Here is a 12760-nt window from a genome sequence, read left to right as displayed (position 1 = left end):
CAGATGGGGAGCTATCGTGGTTTTCGTGACTTCGCGTGAAAGACAGGCGAAGCTGGGAGTGGCCCGAAGATGTTTTGACCAATCGTGGAGGCTGATTGCATAAATTCGAATGAAAACAGTTTGGAATCATTTTACGTTATAGGGCCCCAGATGTGCGATTCACAAACGCTTTTGTCCGTCATTGGGGTGCGACTTGGTCGGTTGCATTCACTAATGATGATGTCCAACATTGCTGTTGGCTGCATTATGCAGCTTTCGCGTAAAAACGTTTTTATGAATGCGGGCTCCGTATTTTACATCGTTTTGGATTGTCATGCTTATGCTGCCATCTTTTAATTTGTTTCATTGTGTAGGCTGTCAAGAGCCTGCCGAACCTGGTGCTGGCTGTGGCAAGCGTAGACATACCGGCTTTCAGATGTCTAACTGCTGACCGTACATCCATTGACGAGGATTCCGGGAAAGTAACATACACCTGGCACGTGAAATCCCCGAACAGTTCAGAACGGTGCGTGTAAATTTATTTTGCAATCACTTTTGACTTGCGCGTGAACCTTTAAAAACATCTGTAAAGAGATAAAACAAAAATGAAAAAAAACTTCTAATTGATCAGGTCGTGCGTCGAGAATATTGAGTGTTTGAGTAAAAGAGGAAGAAAAAATGGCATTCATATTTTGTAGTTGGTCTTTAGTCCCATATGTACCATCCAACTCGCACACAAAAGTACGTGAGCTACCATTGAAAATGCTTGCAATACCACCGACAAAAAAGTGGTACGACCAATCATGTCGCTTTTTGTGAGCGTGGAAGTTGTTACAAACAATCTTTCTGTAATTTTCCTGCGAAAACTGCGGTTTTATATTCCTAGGGCTGGTAGAACTGCTGTTTTTTGAAAGCGAGTTTGCAATGAACATGTCTGCGGCCTTGCGATTTGTATCAATATAATATGGAATTATCCGACTTAGTAATTTGTGATAATAGTTGTCTTGATTTGTAGGCAAATGTCATGCCAACCTGGTATTGTTCGGATGACAAAATTGAAAAAAATAATTTAATATTGGGGTTTTACGTGCCAAAACGACGATCTGATTATGAGGAACGCCGTAGTGGGGGACTCCGGAAATTGGACCACCTGGGGTTCTTTAACGTGCACCTAAATCGAAGTACATGGGTGTTTTCGCATTTCGCCCCCAACGAAATGCGGCCGCCGTGGCCGGGATTCGATCCGGCGACCTCGTGTGCCCAACACCATAGCCACTTAGCAACCACGTCGGGTCGGATGACGAAAGATGACGAAATTGTTTAAGCGTCTCTAATGGTGCATTAAACAATAAAACCACTTGTGTACAATTATATACATTTAGTAATACATTGAGCACAGGACAAGATTAACCTTGGGATTAAGGGGACTGCAGCACCAGGCGCCAGACTGCTAAGGGGGCTCCATAAAAAATGCTACCTTCATAGACCGTTCAGAGTATTAAATTGTAAAGCATCGAGCAGGGAGAGCTGTACCACATGAATTCTTATAATGGGTTTAGTAGTAGGCGAAATGGAAACAACGAACGTGCGGTGCAAAGAGGCGAACTGCCTTTCCTACACAGGCTCCCTTCCTTTACCAGTGCCTGCAATTGACCTTCCCATTTGGCCTTCTCCTACGTAAGATACGAGGCTTTTCCTGGTATTCGCCTGTAAGCCTGCTGCTAGAAAAGAACGAGTTATGTCTTTAATTATAGATCGGCAAGCTTGAAATCGGCATTTTCCACCCTTTTCATCCTGTTGAAGGGAACGGCTGCCGAGGAAAGCGTAAGATACGGCTAGCGTATTTGGTCAATGGTCGTCGCTTGGCCAGCGAAATACAATGGGATGATTAAGTGCCAGCGGTGGGCGCCCGTCGCGGTGTCGGCGCCGAGATTAGGCAGAGGCGCAGCTCATGACATGCCGATTATACCTGACACGCGGAGGGGCGCGTTGAGCCGGCTGGCACTGAGCAAACGTAGAGGGTGCGTGACGACGCCATTAGCACCCAAGAGCACACAAAGCTGACCTAAAGACGAGGGAATATCGGTGCTTCGTCACGTACATCCCGTGCAGTCGCCCTGACAGCAAAGGCTTAGATGTCCGTGACTGTGGCTGGCTCCTAATGTGCGCGTGCCGGGCGTGTAATCGGCACCGAAAGGGTGAACGCAGTACTCAGGCACCTTTCCCATTGTAACCGTTCTTGCGTTGTGTTTCGGAGACCGTTGCCAATTGACCATCGTGAAAAGCTTCTCTGAGCAAGCCATAGAACCACGGAGATTTACAACAACGATCTACAAGAAAGAATTCAGGAGGGAAAATCTGTATGATAACTCAAAGGCAGTACTTCGCTATTTGAGGCTGGAACTGGTTGCCTAAGAACAAAAACAATGCGCAGCAACTATGCGTCTGCATGAGGCTCCTCAATGATACTCGGCCGCCGTCCCTGACCGGTGGTGCCAAATCAGTAGCTTGATATACTAAATGCGCTTGGCAGTCTCCGGTGCAATCGGCAGGGCACACCTTGTGTGTTTTCATCACGCGGGGGTGGTTGTGGCCTATTATAACATTTTCGGTAAATGCTTGCCCGGCCACATTTCTAGACAATGGAAGAGTCACGAGAGAATTATTTGGTGTGTAAGCTAGCAAATATACACGATAGACTACATAGCTACCAGAGCAACTGACAAAAAAAATTAGGCCAAATGAATTAGCCGGAATATGATGTAAGAATTGCAAAAATATGTGCGTGCCTCAAGGCATGTCGACAGTATAAAACACTTGCCGCAGAACAGAGCTGATTATATTTGAGAATTTGTAGAAATAAAGTGTGTATTTGAATTATGTGCTGGTAATCTCCCAAAACACTGAAGCCACTATCGGGATCCGCGTAAACTGACGAAGTGCAACTGACGAAGTGCCAAGGAATTTACGAAAATACTAGAATTGTTGGTCACAAAGAACGTCAAGACATTTCGAGATCAAACTTAGGACACCCGTAGATCAGAGCAGTACTCATTAAATCATTGAAGAGTGAATTTAAACGTTTATTTACGCTTGTAAAGGATATTTAACAGCGTTTACTTCTATAGTGGTCTCTTTGAAGGTCAGCAGAGCTGGGGACATTTGTCGTGGATCTATCAATCACGTTACCGGTCCGTTTCGGTGGCGTTGAGGAAAAGACAACCAATTAGCAAAATACATTAGAGGACTGTTGATAGGTTTCCTGTATACCTGGAGATATATACAATCAAACCTCGTTATAGGAAACGGGATTTAACAAAGTAAATGAAATTCCGCTTGAAATCCTCATGATGATCCATGTATTTAAAACATCGTCTTAACGAAGTGAAATTTTCCTGCCAATGGATATAACGAACTAGATTGGTCGCTTTACTGGGAAATGCCCGACCGTGGCGCGCCGAGTACATCGCCTTCCGCAGGGTCCGGCGCTCATTCGCCGCGGCAGTTAAAAAATCCCTTGTCCACGCGTCGAATACGTTGTCGCGCAACGCCGGGCGTTTGTCAACGCAGCGCGTTGCTGCGCACATGCGCATAAGTAGTAGTAGTAGTAGTAGTAGTAGTAGTGATTTTATTAAAGAAGAAAGTGACGCTTACTTCTGCTGCCCAATAGGGAGCACGGCGCAGCCTCGAATGCGCATAAGCGGCAGATAGATATCGCAGTTGCGCACTGACCTTTCTCTCTCGCAAGTGCCAGGCTGCGCGAGCCGCGCCACGCGGCGCGGCGACGCGCGGTGCTGGAGAATATTCAGTGCATGCACTTCTGCGCGGCGCGTCGCGTGGCCAGTCGCAGCTGGGCGTGGCCTCTAAGATCTCCCCGGCTGAACCTATGGGGCCACGAGCAAGCCTTCGCTAGTCAGTTCGGTGCGCCGCACTGGCAGCCGCAGCAGGTGCTCGCCTCAGGGACCTCTACGGCACAAAGTGGAGGGTCACGCCCAGGCCGTGCAATCACTTCTCCTTCTTCCTGCGGCGCGCAGTGCGAGGTATCAGCTGGGCGTAGCCTCCAAGATTGCATTGGCATATGAGCAATCTCGGGGGCTACGAGCAGGCCGAGGGAAGCCGGCGCTGCGAAGTTCGCTTGCCTCCTCGATGTGTTTTGTGCCTGGTGCTGCTCCAAAGTGACGAGCTAAGTGGAAAGTGGATATGAAATACCGTCGCAATAGAACAGAAGGTGCTAAGTCGCGTGTTGCACACGCCGAAGGATATATTTTTTTCACATTTCATCACATGCGTGGCTGTGTAGCGGTTCCGCGGGAAACAAAGCCGTCTTCTTAATTCCATGTACACACTTGTGCACACCATTGGGCATATATGTATATTGCAGTAAATGGCAATAATGGATGTAACGAAGCAACGGACATAACAAAGTAATTTCGGCTCTCCATTCAATTTCACTTGTTGACATATTCGAGTGTGCTCAAAACATAGTCTCAACCCCACCATGCGACGTGACGACAGACCCGCTGACTTATTTCCTTTTCACTGCACCTGCTTTCAAAAGACCCTTCAGCCAGCGTCGTTGCAAGAATTTTTTTTTTTGCGTTGCAAAGTGCTCCTTTTGTAACCTACGTTCATGTGCCTCTGTGCCAATGCTCCAGCATAGCACGTGGTGTTTCGCAGAGGAATACCATGTGCGTTGCAGCAGCTGAGCGCGGCCGTGGCGTGGTTTACAACTAAGGCCAGTTCTGCAGTCCAGCCTGCGATTATTCTTCCGTGTCAGATAAGCCGTAAAACCAGTGAAACCGCGTGTAGTAGTCAAAGAAAGGTATCGTTTTAAAGGTTGTTAGAAGTGCGCACCTTTCTGTGGCTAGAGTGAACGTCGAGCGATGGCCGGGTGTCTTCCCGATTGCAAGGACAACCCGCGGACCCATGAGCTATCTAACCTCTTTGACATAGTTTCGGATAACGGACGTCGCTGAACGCCAACTTTCGAGAGGCACGAGCATTCGCGTGAAATCTTTCTTGGGTCTGAAGAGTCTGAAGGTTCAGCAGATACGATGGTCGGCAGTGGCGCTGTGTCACGCTTCTCCTCCGCCTGGGCTGAAGGTGGCGAAGCGTGTGCACCCCCAAGGCAGAAATTCGTGCGTTTCGTGTCGAGATATGCCGTTTCGTATTGGTTTCACTCCACATCTCTGTTTAGAGTGACCCCAACAGCGTGTCAAATATGTAAGATATTAGAGTCGTCGGAGGAGAATAAAGAAAGAGGGTGATTGCAGAGAGAAAGAAGCGCTATTTTCTGTAACCCTTTCGGGAGCACGTCTCGGGGCCTTGGGTGAAAGGACACAAAGAGGAAAAAAGAGAGAGCATTATGGTCGTCGCAGTCGCACCACACATAGCTGATAGTGGCTGGCAGCGGTACATTTACAGCTTAGACATCATCCCCGTGTCTTCCTGGAACATAAAAGCAGGTGCTTGAAGGCGAAGTTGCGGCACCGGCCATGGAACCGAAGTTGTGACGCCGAGACCACAGGAGTAGTGGAAACAATGTGAACAGAGATTGATCTCATTGGATTAGGTGGGTCAGAATGCGGACCAGGTCCATGGCATAGGACGCGCTCAATCGTCTCTACCGTGCCGCACGCCATGCAGTTTGCAGATAAAACCAGGCCCTCGCTATACTTCTGCGATGCCATCCATGATCAGCCAATCCGGAAACACTGTAAAAGAGACCGGTACTTCCTTGTGAGGTAGCGATCAGGAACGGGACGGAGGACAGGAGATCGTTCGACGGTGACGAGCTGGTCTGGATGGAGTGACGCAAAGTGCCACTGCAACATGTGCCATGTTTAATGAAGGGCTTTTATAGCAGTGCACGTGGGTGCATTGGAATTATGTGCTGCCTTCGACTTCGACGCTGTGTTGAAGGCCAGCCGTAACAACAAAATGGAGGGACATCTGCAACAAGTTGAGAAGGACTGATTCCTGCGGAAATCCGTAACAAACCATTCGATGGGAGTTCATAACCCTTCCACCGAACACGAAAGGCGCGCCCTTGAGGGCAGGACATGACGAAGTGTTGAACTGTCTTGACGATCCAAGGTCGTTGGCAGAGTGCTAAATGACCACGTGAGGGAAGTCATCAAAGGCGCTCTCTACGCCAAGAGGCATTAGGAATGCCACTTCTCCAGAGCCCCCGACGTCCTCCATGAAAGAGACGACGTTCGCGATAAAGTCCGCTGAGTACCGGTGATGGCAAAACCATATTCGATGTTCCGGAAAAAAGTCTAGAGCGCTTCATATCCACTGAAGGCGTGCCAAGGGACCATACAGTTTCCTTAGGTGAGATAGACGGGCCTGCAGGAGGCGTATGCCTTAACGGATTTTCCCGGTTTATGACTGGCACGACGAGAACCCCCAGCCATGCATACGGAAGGCAGCCAGACCACGAGATGTCGAGGAAATCGAGCAGCCTGCCCTTCTCGGGGTTAACCATGTTTCACATAATCTTGACAGTGATGATGTATGACCACGGGGAACTGCGTCGCTTCGCGTTCCCCAGAGCAGCAAGGAGCTCGTGGCAAGCGAAAGGCTTGTCGCATAGGGACGCTAGCCTTCCTGTTAGACACGGGGCTCGTCGGCACCTGGTGACACACCCCTGATCTCAACTCAAAGGAGGATCAGGCGGAACAATTGCCGCACATGTATACCAGGCTAACCCCGCCTGCTTCAACTTCACCACTACCACCGCCACCACCTACCTACCCCGTCAAGCCGGCGGGATTGTCGTTCCGCTAGAAACTAGGAGGCACGAGCACGAGGTCCATTAGGCATTCTGCCAGGTCCATCTCGTTGATCCCCAATGCGATCACGACGGCAAGGATGAGCTGTCGTCACGTGGAACCTTGCATGAGGAACCGCCGACGTTGCCACATCCTGGAACCGTGACGAGCCTCATAGATGGCTGAGCTGACACTGCCAGCTTAACCCACGCCTCAAATTTGATGACGTCAACAGGCGCCGTCTATTCGCCACAAGGCAGTCGAGTGCTCCAGCTCTTTGACCCGCCCAACGTGGCGCTTCGCTTGGCGTCGCGTAGCCCATAGTTTATGTAGTCGCAGGTGCGGTAAGGGCTGATCTAGCCGACATTACAATCTGCTGAACCACGCGTAGAAAGCCTCTGCAGGAATTGCTGCTGAGGTTCCGCCAGGAGTTATCCCTGTTCTTGAACTTGGACCCGAGTTGACAAGGACGCCAGATAATTGGAAAATGGTCGGACGCCCACTTGTCAGGAGTGGTAGCTCTCGTGTAAGCAAAGCTACCTGTTGGGATATTAAGGTCGATGGCTATGCTCACGCTTCAGAAATGACAACGCACATAGGTGGCCTCACCAGTATTTAGGATGAGGAGGCCGACCACAAGGGTAGCAAGTACCAAAGCATTACCCTGAGACTTACAGCTGCGGCTATCCCAGGCTGTGGGATGCGCGTTCAAGTCACTGAAGAAGAAGCTGTCCTTTCGCAGACAACCAGGAACTGCCAACTGGCAGTGATGGTCCCAGCGGAGTTACGGGTGGAAGCTGTCACTAGCTGTGGGATGCGCGTTGAAGTCATGGCAGAAGATTATGTCCTGTCCCAGATGGCCAGGAGGCACGAACAGGCAGCGAGGGTCCAATGGGCATTAGCGGTGCACATAGGCTGAAGAAAACGAGTGACAGCGCCGAACAATGAGACGTGACTGAGACAGACAAAGCGCTGACATTCAACCAATATTTTATTGCGCGCACAGCAATATCTACAGCTGCTTGAATAAGCAGGAGGGAGAGGAGTACATATATAGTAGGAATACATTGGCAAGAGGATAGCTACGATGGAGAATGTAAAAAAGTTGTCGCAGTTTCACCTGAAAGGCGAAGCATCAATTGCGATAGCAAATTTGTAGAGAGCTATACGGAGTAATGATAGTAGCTTTATCAGCTGTATAAACTTGGACATGCAGCAGCACCGGCAACACGCAGAACTGTTGTCGACGCCGTCGGCGTTTTGCCCGCGTTCGCTCAAAATGCGTGCAGCGTTGGTGACTGTTGCTGGAGCCTCTGATATAAATAGGCACTTGGTGCCGCAGCTAAACGTCGCCTCCCTTCCCTCCTCCTCCCCCACGGCCTTTCGCGCGTCAGAAGAAAGCGCGTTTGCTCTACATATATGGTGATTGTAAAGAAGGAAAGAGACGCCTACTTCTGCAGCCCTTAAGGAGCACGGCGTAGAACGCGCGTTTGTTCTCCGCCGTGCGTTCACTCCCCGTGAAAGCGCGCGTCCCTCGCGCCCTTTCACTCGCACAAACAGCGTTCGGCACGCGGCGACGATTTCATCTCCATTGACGTCATACGGAACCTCACGGCGACGGCGACGCCGACGGCAGAAATCTGCTTTTGAGTGTCCATATAATTGCTATCGCAATAAAAGAGCACAGCTAAACTGTCGCCATCATCCACGTGCAAGATACGCGAGTTCCCTCGTGAGGAACGATAGAGAAGGAACGCTGACGCACATATCGCCTTGCTTGTTGATGCAAAAAGCCTGAAATATCTAATGAGCACGCTAGTCACCATAGCGCCTGAGTATTTTGCATTTGTCCAACAATGCACGGCAACCACAACGGGCACACACCCCTTCAATAAATTTCAGTGTGATCTGAGGTAGTCAATAATACAGTGACCCGTTTGGCCGATGTAGCATCGACCGCACGAGAGGGGGATTTCGCACACTACGTTGTCGCAGCAATCAAGTGGCTTTTTAGTGTGTTTCTTATGATAGGTGCGGGACCCCGTGTCCTTCCGATTCAGTTTCTGGCACATACTGGAGAACTTGTTTTTTGCCGCAAGAACAACTCTAATGCCGGCCTTATGTGCTACCTTTTGTATACCATCAGACATTCGGTGCAAATAGGGAATGACCGCCGTTCTCAAATGCGAACTTTTCTTTTTTTCTCTTTTAGATTGTCACGTTTGCCAGGTTTTGGCTGTTTTAAGTCTGCTAAATGGCATTCGGCAATGGTGGATAGTAAATTTTGCGGGTAGCCTGCCATTCGCAGTCTGAACACCTGGGAATCAAAACTACTACGCATTGTGTGAAGGTACGACAGCGACAAAGCAGCCCCTAAACAAGATTCGGCAATCACACGCTTCGCCATTTTCGAACACGCCGAGCTGTAAGTGCCTTCAGAAAATGCGCAGCAGTTTTGATTACCTGGTGCTCAGACGGTGGCCATGCTAATTTTTGCCGCCTCGTGAAGCACCGTTACAGACGTCAGTGGTATAATTCGCAAGTATTATTGAAGTGACTATTTGATTTCTGCAGCCCGCATAAGGAGCTATTCGCTTGGCAGTCATCTTCGATAGCTCCTGGGCAGTCATTTCATGCGCGGTCAGTGGAGTCTTAGCGATCTCACTCTCAAGTATATATAGTGCTTCCTGCATTTGCCAAGGTGGCGCAGCAGCACCGACAATGGCGCTACTGTTGCGCACAAGGAGATCCGGTCCGTGCTTATGACCTCAAAGGTTCGTTTGGTTAAGAAAAGTAATATATAAAGCCTTACTGAATGACGGTCATTGAGTTTTCAAGGTCACATGAGTGTGGAGAATGTTGCGTCATTAGTATTCACAACATAGCTTTCTGCTGATATCTTTCTTCCTCTAAACATGTAACGGCGTATATAAACCTTGTGCCTAATATATTTCGGCTAATTTATCCAAATATTTTTGATTATGGAGCATATGTGCACATTAAGCACAGGGAAATGATATCATGTGCACCGATGATGCGTTGTCTTGAGCGCAGCTACAGATTCGTCAACTATAGGGCAACAGATGTTTCAATATGCATTTCGCTATTTCTTTTCTAGAACGGACGTCCCGGTCAACTATGTTCTTATTGGAGATCGGCCCGACACGTGTGTTGCATACATAAATAATGGTAAGTAAAAATTATTCCGTATCTTACATGTGTAAAAACAGACAATCTTTAGAGCCTTCACTGCCCAAGTCCACGTGAATCTTGCCGAGGCAGCAAAAGTATTTTCCATCGAAGCATAAAGGCAGAGACGCAAAGTTGCTGCTATCGGTAATTGCAAGTAATAATTAATTTAGTAATTAGATTAGACAAGTAATTTAGATTGATGATTAGCTGAAGTTATAAAGTAACAGTGATTTCCACTTACGAGCTTGTCTCACAAATTTAGAATTAGCTGTTATCTTTTATAACTTTCAATGAATGTCTCTTTCTCTTTCTTTATATGAAAAACACTGGCGGTGCTTTTGATACATATACGCTCATTGTCGAAACAAAATTTGCATAGCATTTCTTTTTCGAAAAACGTGAAGAAGTTCCGACATATCGAAACACCAGAATATATTTATTGCATCACGCGATTTCAATGATATTATAAGCTTAGAGAAGTCGAATTCCTGCACAGGATCTGACTATTATTTTTCCTGCCGTACCACTTGGTGCCGTAAAGTTTTCCAACTGTAGCCGCGCTTTGAAATGCGGTACCCGAGGAAGCACTCATAGTCGCTTAATGAACTTCAATTATTTGTTTATATTGCGCGCATTCCTCCTATTTAAATGATAAGCATGAACGCTGTTTAGAAAACAGTGTTTTTGAAAAGCGGCTTCTTATGCGAATCCGCTGAGTATGAAATTTGAACTTTTTTATTTTTCAGACACCACACACTCGTATGCTACCCAAGTTTTGTACAGCGATTATAAAAACTGCATTGTTGACAAAATTGTCATGGAAGAAAAGGACGGTAAGATATTGGCAAAAGGAAATTCTGCACAGTAAAAGAAAAAAAATCTGTGGTGATTCAGCGGTAAATACGAGAGAAATGTGATAGCATGACGTCACACCTCATTAAGATGCCGGATCCACGATTCATACCGCGTTACAAAGTGATGTTGAGCAGCTCCATCTAAACACATCCTGCCCCTTCAAGAAGTGAAGGGCAACTCACGGTGGTCCGGAGCAGATCACTGTCATACGCACTATATACGCGTATATATATCCTCTACACTATACCACATGACTGGTTCCCCCGTCTTACATACGGTACTTTCCACTTTGAAACTCCTAAGGTTAGCGCATTAAAAAAGTAGCAGTTTCGCTCGATAGGCGACGCGTTCATTGCGAGAGCCACTTAGTAGAGAGCTATACAAATTGAGCATAGTACTTTGTAAACATTCGCTCACTAACTAAATTAACAAGCATGGTGTCACGAGCGCACAATCAAACATGGACACATCTCCCTCGATGACCGCGCACACTCCCTGTCAAAACGCTGGAGTGAGGAAGGACGGCTGCAGCACCGAGCGATTAGGCCTTCGGGCTGCCTCTCGTTTCAGCGCGAAGTAAGCGGTGAGGACACAGTGCACGCAAAGGTATCAGCACTCGGCGTACTCTGGCCGCATGGTAGATCGCGTTCACGATAGGGCAGAGCGCTTTGAAGACGCAGCGGTCACTGGAGTAGAATGCCCCCCTCACCCCCTCCCCCCCCCGGGGGGGAGGGGGAGCTTTACGCGCTATGCAAGACGGCGCGCTACCTCCCGGCTTTCATCCCTTGCGCGCGGGAGTTTGAGCCACCATCGAATGCTAACCCTCGTACGCGTTCACTCGCAGACACAGCATACGGCGACGATGACATAGCACTTGGACGTCTGCGCAACATCATGGCAACGGCGGAAATGCGCTGTACTATTGTCCATGTAATTTATATCGCAACAAGCGCATTAGGCCGGTCACACGCAGTGGATAATACCTTCATTGAGATAAGGAGATGTGATAAGCCCGGCAATTTTACCCCAGTGGCCGCTGCGTCTTCAAAGCGCTCTGCCCTATCTTGAACGCGATCAGCCATGCGGACAGAGCACTCCGAGTGCTGATACCTTTTCGTGCACTGTGTCCTCCCCGCCGAGAGATTAACCCCCATAGATACATTATTATACCTTACTTTTTGGCCACGTAAATATCTGAGATTTGCACTAGACGAGTTTGAGTGAGCTAGAAAAAAAGGTTCGGTAACCTTCTACGACTGTAAAGAGATTAGAGAAGCACCCGCGCGGTAGGCGTTGGAATTGACCGCATGAAATTCATTCGCAGTGTACATAATGCAAGCCTAGGTAGTCGTGAGCTAGGTGCCCTGGTTTTCAGCGTCGCTAGACATTGGCAATGCATCGCCACAGAGGGTAACACCTGGCTGAGTTGGGCTGTAAGCTTCCACGTGTCACCTAGATACCGTAAAATAGTGTATGACGCTGGCAATCTGAACGTCAGGGAAGCTTTATTTTATGTTGATTGAGATATTTTCCCTTATAAATAGCTCAAGGTTCATCACTCAATGCAAGCTCTTGTTTTTTCCACGCCCGGCTACTTCTGCTGCCGACTTGTTGAGCCATCTCGTCATGGTCGTCGATTAGGGCACTTGCCGAGTGCCACCTTTCATTCTGGTGGATTGGCCAAGAGTGTTTATGCACCGAGTGTTGCTAGCTCAGTTGAGCATACACAGTGAGCCGAGATTTCCATTCGGGTACAAGCGCAGTGGCTCATGTTGCTGTATACACGTCAAGACAGAAACAGCCAGCGGCCAGCACCTACTAAATGGGGAGAATTAAGTGACATAAAGGCTTCACTTTTGAGAAATTGGAGCCGGAGCTTACATCCCCAATTTGAGATCAGAAACAATGCAATATATTGCAGATTTCACGTTTCACGTCGACAGCATGCAGAAGAGGGT

At 48.3% G+C, this 12760-nt stretch overlaps 1 long non-coding RNA gene across 1 annotated transcript; it reads left to right on the top strand.

The window, feature by feature from the left end:
- Positions 1-358: 358 nt before the first annotated feature.
- Positions 359-10778, top strand: LOC119462811 (uncharacterized). The gene is made up of 3 exons (XR_005194220.2): positions 359-505; positions 9874-9944; positions 10694-10778. It is a non-coding gene; the product is annotated as an uncharacterized LOC119462811 (long non-coding RNA).
- Positions 10779-12760: the final 1982 nt, after the last annotated feature.

Source organism: Dermacentor silvarum, chromosome 8 (assembly GCF_013339745.2).
Source record: "Dermacentor silvarum isolate Dsil-2018 chromosome 8, BIME_Dsil_1.4, whole genome shotgun sequence".
NCBI lineage: Eukaryota > Metazoa > Arthropoda > Arachnida > Ixodida > Ixodidae > Dermacentor > Dermacentor silvarum.
This window is presented reverse-complemented; position numbering and strand designations above follow the sequence as displayed.